Genomic DNA, 11,640 nt, shown 5'->3' with positions numbered 1-11,640 from the left:
ATTAAGATCAAATCAGCTGTTTGTGGAAAAGACACAACCTGAGATTGGGAGGACTGATCTGGGAACATGACTGAATTGTGGTATAACTAAGAATGCTCAAATTGAATTCTTTGAACCTTGACTATACTAAAGGAAAAGCGCTGTATAGCCACAGTGTTCAGGGAGAGAAACTGGCCATTTCCAGCTGCATTCAAATGGGAGGTATCCTAACCTGCAGAAAGCCGGAAACCTGCAGGTAGTAACTACTCTTTCAGTGCCCACCAAGCCTCTAGTTCTAGTGTGACTCTTTGGAAATTTGCCTTCAGGGAGAGAAGGCATTGATTAGAGACTTTTACCTCTTTTAACTAATCTGTGTAATTATCAGTACAGAGTTTTTCTAGCTTTACCCCTTCCCCAAACTGGAAATCGAGGAAATAGATTGCTGTCTAAATTTATGTTAATAACAATCATATCAGAGCAGAGGCGTACAAAGACACAGGCTTTGAGGAAGGGTGCAATGTAATCATCAGTGGAGAGGCAGAAAAAATATTGTCAGCTCTCATGTCTAGATCTCCAGTCCCATTAGGTCTTTTGGGAATTCATTCTTCAGTCTTTATTAGCTTATTGCCCTTATGTTATTTCGATATGTCTTCTATATTGGGAAAGGAAAAAAAAATCTCAGATCAATAACCTAAGATTCCACTTATGTAATTGGGTGGATGGGTAGGAAAGGAGAAGCAAACTAAACCCAAAGGAAGAAGGAAATAAAGATTAAAGAGGAAATCAATGAAAAGTATTATAATGAAGATTTGGCTTCTTGTGTAGGTGTGCCTACGGGGAGAAAAATACCAGTATGAATATTCTAGTTGAGCATTATTTTTCAATGTTGATAAATTGATTTTTGTCTACCTCAGGCTTTGTATGGATCATGAAGCAGTCACTGCCAAGGTCTCTGGGTCTTCACAGTAGAGGTCAGATGCAGGGACCAGGGCTCTATAAATAAAGCTATACCTAAATGCCTGTGGCGTTTTCTGGCCCTTTGGTCAACTAGAAAGCATAGTTGTCACCACCTTCCATGTTTCTGTTATATCAGATACTACACACTTGATAAGAAGTTTGTTTTTCCTTCCTCTGACATTACAGATTCTTTGAAGGCAATTGATGCAGTAGATGCTACACTTATTTATAGACCTTTTTAGCAGATATATATGGGGCTGGGTACAGCCAATTCCACCTGTGTCCTCAGTTTTTCTTCTCCCATTTAGCCATGTAGCATGTGTATGTTCCTCACTACAATACTGAACAAATATGGGACGCCCAGGAGAGCTCTTCTAAGTTTGCCTGGGATCACTTACAGTCAGCATGAAGCCTTCTGCTGTATGAACTCCTGGGTCCTGCTTCCTTGGGGACAGTATACCTTGGATAAAGCAAGTTGACAGCTAACATTTATTAAGCTACCTCATGGCAGTCCTTATTAACAACTGAGGTAAAAATAGGGATAACCCTAATGATGAGGAAACTGAAGAATAGAGAGGATACAAACTAGCCCAAGGCAGAGCCAAGACTTCAACATCCCTATCCCTCAAGCCTGCATTTCAATTGCATATTATCTTCCTCTGGGGGTGTTAGGCTCAGATGACTCCTCACCCATCCATTGTCTGCAACTTGAAATGATAACTATCTCCCTTCTTTTTGGTTCAAAACTTTTATAATTATATGTTCCTTGAGAGGAGCAGTCACTTCTGAATAAGAGACATTGGGGCAGAGACAGCAGAGGACATTTGGGCATATGGGGGACGAGGGGAGAGTAATCAACAGGCAGGAAGGGAACGGTAGACTTGGTTTCACATTTTGGTAGACCTCTTTTATCAACCAGATCTGTAACAAATCTAGTTTAGTTTGTATGTTGGGGAATGAAGGAGTAATTCACCTCCACTCTTTGGAAGTGGCAGTTTGGAGTTGAGAGTGCAAGTGAGTGTAGCCAAGGGGAGAATCCAAGAGAAGACATCATTTCTTCAGTCAGCTGATTATGTAGGCCGAGGCAAATCATTTTAACTTAAGTGTAACATGCATAAACAAGTCAGTGATTTTTCACAAGTGGACCACATGCATACCATCAGCACTCAGCTCAAACAATATCATTAGTATCCTGGAAACCTTCTCATACTCCCAGTACTAACTCCCCAAGGGTAGACACTTATCCTAATTTCTAAGAGCATAGACTAGTTTTGTTTGGTTTTGAATAGAATGCATAGAATCAAACTATGTATTTTGTATCTAGCTTATTTGTTCAATATTCTGTGAGACTTTCGTTGCATGTGTTTGATCATGGTTCTCATACTATAGTATTCCACTACATGAATAAACCACGTATTATTTATCTGATGGATGTTTGATTCATTCCCAGTTAGAAACATTTATTAATAGTACTGCTTCAAATATTCTAGTACATGAATTTTGGTGCACAAAGGTATACATTTCTGCCTAGGAGTGGAATTGTAGGGTCACAGTGCATACATTATGTTCAGCTTTACCAGGTCCAGCCAGTTTCCCAAGTTCAGCTGTCTCACATTTTCGCCAACACTTGGCGGTGTCAGTCTTTTCCATTTTATTCTGGCACACATGTAAGCGGTATCTGTGTGACTTTAGTTTTATTTCACTGATTATTAACAGGATTGAACACTTCATATATGCTTACTGGCCTTTGAGTATCCTCTTGTGAAATATCTGTTCAACTTGCTTTTTTTTTTTTTTTGGGTTTCTGTCTTTTTTACTGACCTGTTAGTTTTTAAAAATATTCTTTGTTGAATATATTGTGTTGTGAGAATGTATTTGATGAAAAAGCAGCTCAATATAGTACAATTTACCAATTCTACATTAAATTACAATTTACCAGTTGTAAATATTGCTAAATTGTTCTTCATAGTTGGCATATTTTGTTTAAATATCTGTCTACTCAAAGATCATAAAAATGTTCTTGTATTCTTCTAAAATCTTTTTTGTTTTACTTTTCACTTTTAAATCTGAAATCATACCGAAATGATTTTTGTTAATAGTGTGAGATGGGGTTTAAGGTAGAAGTTTTCCTTTATGGATTTCCAGCTGTCCCAGTACCATTTATTGAGAAAAACCTTCTCTTCCTCACTATACCACAGTTTTTCACTTTGTCATATGTAAAGTGGTCATATATATGTGGGCATATTTCTGGACTCTTCTGTTCCACTGGTCAGCTTATTTATCCTCATAGCAGTACTATATTAATTATATTTGTATGGTAGATTTTTATATCAATAATAGGATGCAAGGGTAGCTTTATCTTGTTAATTGAGTTAATTGAGCAAAATGAATAATGGTATGTGATGAATGCATAAAGATAGGCAGCAGTATGAAAAAATCTGGATATTATTCTAAAATGAGTGGAAAGCCACACTCATATGAATGAGGTTATCTATTTTATTTTTTTAAAAAAGATAACCCTGAACAGCAAAGATGTAAAAAACTTGAATGGCCCTATCAACCACTTTAATTTTCATCTATAGAACATTTCATCTACCGATAGCAAAATCTACATTATTTTTAGGCATATATGAAATATGCTTCAGCCTATAGAACAAATGTCAATAAAATTAAGGGAATAAAATCATGCAAAGTATTTTTCCTACCACAATTGAATTATATTAGAAATCAGTAGCAGAAGGAAATTTGAGAAGTCCGCAAATACTTGGAAATTAAATCAAAAAACTTTTACTGATTGGTCAAGAAGAAATCACAAGAAAAATCTAAATATTTTGCGCTGAATAAAAATAACACACCAGGATGTATGGCATGAAGGTAAAGCAGTGCTTAGAGGGAAATTTAAAGCTACAAACACCTATATTGGGAAAGGAAAAAATTCTCAAATCAATAACCTAAGAATCCACTTACGTAACTTGGGAGAGAGTTGGGGAGGGAGAAGAAAACCCAAAGAAAGAAGAAGGAAATTAAAATTAAAGACACAATAGAGAAATATCCGTGAAGTTTTTTTAAAAAAAAAACTTGTTTTTTAAAAAGATCAATAAAATTGACACATTGTTAGACTGATCATGAAAAAGTCGCCAAAATGAACGAAGAGAAATTCATTAAATTTATAATATTTAAAGGGATTATAAGAACAATATGAACGATTTTATGTAAACAAACTAAACAATTTAGATAAAATGGAAACAATTCCTGCAAAGATGGAAATACCCTAAATACTGAAATTAATTCAAGAAGAAATAGAGAATCTGAACAGTCTAGAATGATGAAAGTTTTGGAAATAGTGGTGATGGTTACAACAGTGTAAATAATTAATGCAATTGAATAGTACACTAAATAGATGAAATGTATGGTATGTAAATTATATCTTGATAAAGCTATTTTTTAAAGTTTAAAAAAAGAAAAAGATTTTTAAAAATTGAGTGATGTCAAAAGCATGGAGACACCAGAAGTTCCCCTGGCCCCGCCCCTTGAAGTTACAAGTTGAACAGAGGAAGAGGGAAGGGAGAAAAGGCAGAGATGGGTGCCATGGGTCTCTGGAGAAGGGAGGAATCAGGTTACAGTGTGCCCTCTGCAGCCTTGAGGAGTGTTGTGGTGTGTTCGAATCTAAGACCCATGGAACCAATTGAGATTAATTGTGAGCCTTTATTAGCCGGCCGGCGACTGACTTTCTACCACGTAGGGTTAGAGGAGATCAGTCCCAGGTCTTTGAGGCAGTTTTATAAAGCCTCGGACTACATCTTAGAACAAAGAGAGAGTATGGAAATTACAAAAAGCAGAAGTTAACCGTTAATGTCCTTTACAAAGATAAATGTATCTGGGGAATTGCTAGATCAAACATAGCCTGGTAGACAGTCTTGTTATCTGTATCTTGGAATGTCGGGCCTCTTCCTGGGACTTTTGTGCCTCAAGGAATCACCTCCTTGTTACTGATTTACTGGGAAGTCTTCACTCTTACAATTTCAAAAGAGGCAGCTCACAAAGCCCAAAACTACATTAAACAAGTAAGCAGTTTACAGAAAGCAGAAGTCGACCATTAACGCAATACAAATACATCACCTCGTACTACACTCTGGTGAATAAGTGAGCAGATTATAGAAGCAGACACTGGCCATCTTCATATCCTATACAATACATTTCCTAAACCCACACCCAAGCAAGTAGGACAACTTCTGGTATCTAAAGATATTTCTTCCCTGTAGCTGACTTAACTAGTTGGCTCACTTTGAAGATTTTCCAGCCTTAACAGGAGCAGAGAGATACAGGGCATATTCCTGCCTGGGTGGTCAGCACATAGTGCAACTAAGTCAGTGATCCCGGCAGAGACGGAATATGGAGGTATGGCAGATGTGGTCCAGAAGCCACCATTGCCAGGCAGAAAACAAAGCCACAGACCCTGGCTGCCTCCCCCACCCTCCCAGGGCTAGTAGTGGGCCCCAGAAGCAGCTGTAGCAGTGAGTGTCAGATTACAGAGCACACTATTTGCAGCCCTGAGAATAGGAAAGGCAGAAGCATTTCTCCCTGAGTAGCAGATGGACACTGCCCAGCTAATCCCAGTGACAAGTGGAGATACGGAAGTGAGGCAGCTGAGGTTTGGCAGTCACCATTATTGGGTGGAAAACAAAGCCACAACAGCAGGAGCCGGCCTCTCCCAGCCCATTTCTTCCTCATTCATCACAGTTGGTCCCGGAGGGGCACGTGGTCACCTTGGGTAGTGAAGCACTGTTGGCAGCATCTGGTTGCAGAGGGCTGTGCTAGGATTTAATGGGATCAGAACCCCATCACCCATCACATTCCTCCATGACGGTAGTGCGGAGACTGAGGCAACCCGCTCACAGAGGAGACATCCAACTCCCCAAGGGTATTTTCCACCACCCTGCAGAGATCTGAGAAGCTGAAGCAGTGCAAGAGAAAAAACAAACTTGTGATTCAGCGCCACATGGTGAAAATCAAAAGAAAGACCTCTTCTTCCAACCTATTAGAGAAGTGTTATTCTTTAAAAAAAAACAAAAAAAAAGATTTTATTTTCATAAATGCCTATTAAATACTATGAACAATCAAGGTAACAAGGCAACTGAGAAAGAAAATGAAAAAAATAACAAAAAAGACGAAAATATGTAATTTAAATGACAGAGAATTCAAGATTACAGTTCTGAAAAAAACTCAACAAAATACAAGACAACTCAGATAGGCAGTTTCATTAACTCAGAAACAAAATCAGTAAACGAAAAAAAGTGCTTTACCGAAGATATTGAAATTCTAAAAAAGAACCAAATAGAAATTCTGGAGCTGAAAAACTCAATAAAAGAGATGAAGAATAAACGAGAGCTTAGAATAGAGAGCTGACCAGATGCCAGGAAAGAATTAATGATATTAAAGATAGAATTTAGAATCTATGCAGTTAGAAGAAGAGAGACTTGAGAGTTTAAAAAAATGAAAGCACTTTGTGAGAACTATCTGAGTTTATTAGAAAGAGCAATATAAGGATAATGGGTTTCCAGAAGGAGAAGAGAGGGAGAAGGGAACATAGAGCCTATTCAAACAAAAAGTCAATGAGAACTTCCTAAACCTATTAAGACAGCTGAATTCTTGAATTAACGACAGAGAATTCTCAAGGTAGCCTGCGTAAAGAAGACAGTAACCTATAAAGAAAATCCCATTCAATTATCATCAGATTTTTAAGAAGCAACCCTACAAGCTAAGAGAAAGTGAAATCAAATATTCAAACTATTGAAAGAGAAATTACCAGCCAAGAAAAAATATAACCAGCAAAGTTATCCTTTAGATATGAAAGAAAAATAAAGACTTTTCCAGACATACAGAAGCTGAAAAACTTTACCACCTAAAGACCTTCATTATAGGAAATATGAAAGGGGGCTACTCTATCTGAAACAAAAAGACAAAAAATATGAAACTATGTGTAAGATGACATATAGAAGGAGGAAATTGCAACCCTTACTCAGAATAGGATATTAAACACTTAAAATCTAACATAAACTTTAAAGGAGATAAAAACATTTTAAAAGAGAGAAGAAGACAATAACTATTGTGATTCATAAACTAACTCACAGCATAAATAGGGATAATTGATGACAAAAAACAAAAAGAGAAGTAAAGGTCTGAATCTGCAAAAGGGAATGGAGGTAAGGTATTCTGAGGAAAAGGGACTATTAAATGTTAAAAAAAAAAAACAACCTTTGGTTTTTTTTGCATAAGCCTAGTGGTAAACACACACACACACACACACACACACACACACACACACACACACACAATCCAGAACTGGGGCATATAACATAAAAAAATAAATAAAGAGGAACTGGGGGGGAAAATCATAGCATAACACCAAACTAAAATAATAGACAGAAACACAAGAGAAAAGAAATAATGGAGACATAGAGCTACCAGAAAACAAAAGATAAAATGACTATATGAAATTCTTATAATTAATAATCACACTAAGTGTAAGCAGACTAAACTCACCAATAAAAAGGCACAGAGTAGCAGACTGAATTAAAAAACAAAACCTATCTATATGTTGCCTTCGGGAGACACATCTCAGCTGCAAGGGCAAATATAGACTCAAAGCAAAAAGATGGAAAATGATACTCCGAGCAAATGGCATCCAGAGAAAAGTTGATGTAGTCATACCTCTATCTAACAAAATAGATTTCAAGGTAAAAAAGATAACAAGATACAAAGATGGTCACTTTATAGGGATAAAGGGGACAATGCATGAAGAAGACATAACACTTAAAAAAAATAATTTAATTAAATATTTATCGAACAAATGCAGAAAAAAATGAACTAGGAGCTATTTTAACATGAAGATACAATAAACAACTTCAAATATTCAGAGGGCTATCATATAAAAAATGAAGAGATGTTCAGTATTTCTCCAAAAGGCATAACTTGAACCAAGGAATAAATGTAAGCAACCAATAGACTGGATATTTGATCAAAGCGTAGCACTTATCTCAATAGCTTCTTTCCCAGTATAATGCATTCCATAAGTATGTTTCCCCTCTTCTGAAAGAACATTATAATACTTCTCATAAATGTCTTAAATAAGTTGCATTTTCATGGCAAACCCTCCACTGACAGCAAAAGATGTATACACACTAACAGAAAAAAAATGTAAAATTAACAAACTGGTTTACTAAGGAAATGATTTTTTGCTCCTCAGTGATATTTCAGCATTCTGTGTTAGTGATTCTCAGGATGTGGGAGAAAAGAGAGCATATTTTCTAAACAGGGTGAATCAGAATGCCCCACAATTCAGATAATGCCCCTGAGGATAGGCCTCCTCAACTCCAAAACAAATCACTACAACTATCAATCAGTGATATTTGGGAGTGTACTGTGTGCTGGGGCAGGGAAATAACAGTTGACAACTACTGTTCTACATGAAGCAGGAGAGCTGTTTTTATGAGATACTAGAGAATATAAACTGAGTAATACTGACGGGCTTCATCCAAATTGTCAAATATTACAAAATGAGAATTGTTTCAGTAACTATTTAGCATTATGTGTGTATACACACACACACATATACATATATATTATATATTTGTATGTATAAATAATCACATACTCAGTAAGGAATCCTGAGGTGCTTAATACATCCAATAAATTGAAAATAAAATTTTTACTTATCTATATTTTTCAGTATACAGGACTCTGAAAGTGGATCTTGAACTCAGACTGATAAATCAATTTTCAAGGAAAACTACATAATCAGATAGTCTGGCTAAATGCTGTTCACTGGGGACTAGTGGAACTGGGGCAGGCTCTGATAAAAGAATAAACTTGTTAAAGGAAATATCCAAGACCCCTGTAACTGCCTTTTTGGGCATAACCATTCTGGTAGAATCAGCTTGCCCTCTTTGTTCTAATATATCTTTCACAGCCTCTTCCACAAGGAGCCTGACAAAAGCTGCAAAATCATCAGCAGTGATTGTGGTATATGTTTGAGATGCCCTGCTGCATCTCTAAGTGATTCTATGTTTGGCTGGACCATCTCAAATCATTGGCAAGCATTGATGGTAGCATAGATTCGAGGGACATCTGTCAGAGGTTCTGTCCTACTGACCAATTTTCCTCACGTTCAGAATTTGCAGATTTTATAGCAGGTGTTATTCTTTTCCAAAGGTATCTTGCATTATTCATGTCATTATATATCAGATATAAAGTTAAAAGCTGACCATACATTGGGGTTGCAGCAATTCCTCCAGGAGCCTTGAGTTGCTGGTCCTCTCACTGATCCGACAACTTTTTGAAACTAACAGCACTTTGTGCCATCACAGCCATGGGGATCTTCCCAGCTGGTCCCACTCCAGCACCTTCCCAATAGCCAGATCAAGAAGACATAACATTTATATATGTACCAAATCAGTGAGCACCAAAATATATAAAGCAACTACTAACGAAACTAAAGGGAGAAACTGACAAAAACACAATTATAGTAGGAGACCTAAATACCCCCATTTACAGCTATGGATAGATTCTTCAAACAGAAAATCAATAAAGAAATATAATCTTTAAAGACCAAATGGACATGATTGATGTTTACAGAGCCTTTCATTCTAGAACATAAGATTATACGGTTTTTCTCTAGTGCACATTAAACATGTTGGGACAAAACTAACCTCAAAAAATTGAATAAGACTGAAATCATACCAAGTATATTTTCCAACCACAATACTTTGAAATTGGAAATCAACAGCAAAAAGAATGTGGGAAAACCCACAGATATGTGGAGATTAAACCATGTGATACTACAGAATAACTAGATCAAAGAAGAGATAAAAAGAAAAATCAAAAGATAGAGACAAATGAGAATGTGGAAAATTGCTGTTTTGACCATTGAAGTGACCGTTGGATTTGCTATAACTGTAAACAAAATGATCCAATGATCGTGCTGTGGATTTAATTACCAAGATGTTTACACCTCTCTTTCACCTCTTGTTTTGAGGAACTGTTTGACTGACTCTTCCCTTTCACTTAATGGCTTAGAGTCTTTCCTATGTCATAATAAAGCTACATATTATTCTGGAAAAAAAACACGACATATCAAAACTTTTTGGATGCAGCAAAGTGTTACTAATAAAGACCTATCTCAAGAAATAAGAAAAATCGCTAATAAACTACCTAACAATCTAACTTAAAAAATTAGGAAAAGAACAAATGAAGCCCAAAGTCAGCAGAAGGAAAAAAATAGAGCAGAATTAAATGAAACTGAAAACAAAAAGGCAATAGAAAAATTAATGCAACCAAGACATAGTTCTTTATAAAGATTAATGAAATTGACAGATCTCTGGCTAGACTTACTAAGAAAAAAAGAAGAAACTAAAAAAAATTAGAAATGAAAGAGAAGTGACGATGGACACCACAGAAATACAAAGGGTCATACAAGAATACTATGAAAGAGTATATAACACCAAATTTAATAACCTAGAAGAAATGGACAAGTACTTAGAAAGATACAACTTTCCTAGACTGAATCACAAAGAACTGGAAAATCTAAATAGACCAATCAACAGTATGGAAATTGAAACAATCATTAAAAACCTCCCCAAAAGTAAAAGTCCAGGACCAGATGGCTTCACTAGTGAATTCTATCAAAGATTCAAAGAAGATTTAATACCTATTCTTCTCAAAATCTTTCAATATATTGAAAAGAGGTAACATTTCCTAACTCATTTTGTGAGGTCAACATTACCCTGATATCAAAACCTGGCACGTGCGCGTGCACACACACACACACACACACGCACACACACACACACAAATTCAGACCAATATCTCTGATGAATACAGATGCAAAAATTCTAAACAAAATACTAACAAATCAAATACAATTCATTAAAAAGATAATGCATTACAATCAAGTGGCATTCATTCCAGGGGTGCAAGGTTGGTTTGACATACACAAATCAACCAGCGTGATACACCACATGAACATAATAAAGGATAAAGATCATATAATTATATCAATAGATGCATAAAAAGCATTTGACAACATAAAGCATTCATTTTTTATTAAAACATGCAATAAAATGGGCATAAAAGTAAAGGACCTCAATATAATAAAGTCTATACATGACAAACCTCAGCTAATATCATACTCAAAGATGAAAAACTGACAGCTTTTCCTCTAAGATCAGGAATAAGACAGAATGCCCCTCTTACCACTGTTATTCAACATTAGGTACTGGAACTCCTAGCCAGAACAATCCAGCAAGAAAAAATAAGAAAAAGGCATCCAAACTGAGAATGAAGAAGTAAAATTGCAGACATGATTCTCTATATAAAAAAACCCTAAAGACTCCACCAAAAAAAACTATTAGAAACAATAAACAAATATAGCAAAGTTGCAGGATGCAAAATCAATGCGCAAAAATCCATTGCATTCTTACATATTAACAATGAAATTTCAGAAAAAGAAATTTTAAAAAATTCCTTTCCAATTGCAACAAAAAGAATTAAATACCTAGGAATAAAGTTAACAGAGAATATGAAGGGCCTATACAGTGAAAACTATATTATTAAAAGAAACTGAAGAAGACACAAAGAAATAAAAAGATATTCCATGCTAAAGGATTGGAAGATTCAACATAGTTAAAGTGGCCATATAACCCAAAG

At 35.9% G+C, this 11,640-nt stretch overlaps 1 pseudogene; it reads right to left on the bottom strand.

The window, feature by feature from the left end:
- Positions 1-8,708: 8,708 nt before the first annotated feature.
- Positions 8,709-11,203, bottom strand: LOC107497695 (annotated as a pseudogene).
- Positions 11,204-11,640: the final 437 nt, after the last annotated feature.

Source organism: Rousettus aegyptiacus, unplaced genomic scaffold, assembly GCF_014176215.1.
Source record: "Rousettus aegyptiacus isolate mRouAeg1 unplaced genomic scaffold, mRouAeg1.p scaffold_m13_p_12, whole genome shotgun sequence".
Taxonomy (NCBI): Eukaryota; Metazoa; Chordata; class Mammalia; order Chiroptera; family Pteropodidae; genus Rousettus; species Rousettus aegyptiacus.
Note: the sequence above shows the minus strand (reverse complement) of the source record. Positions and strands in the feature narration are given on the sequence as shown.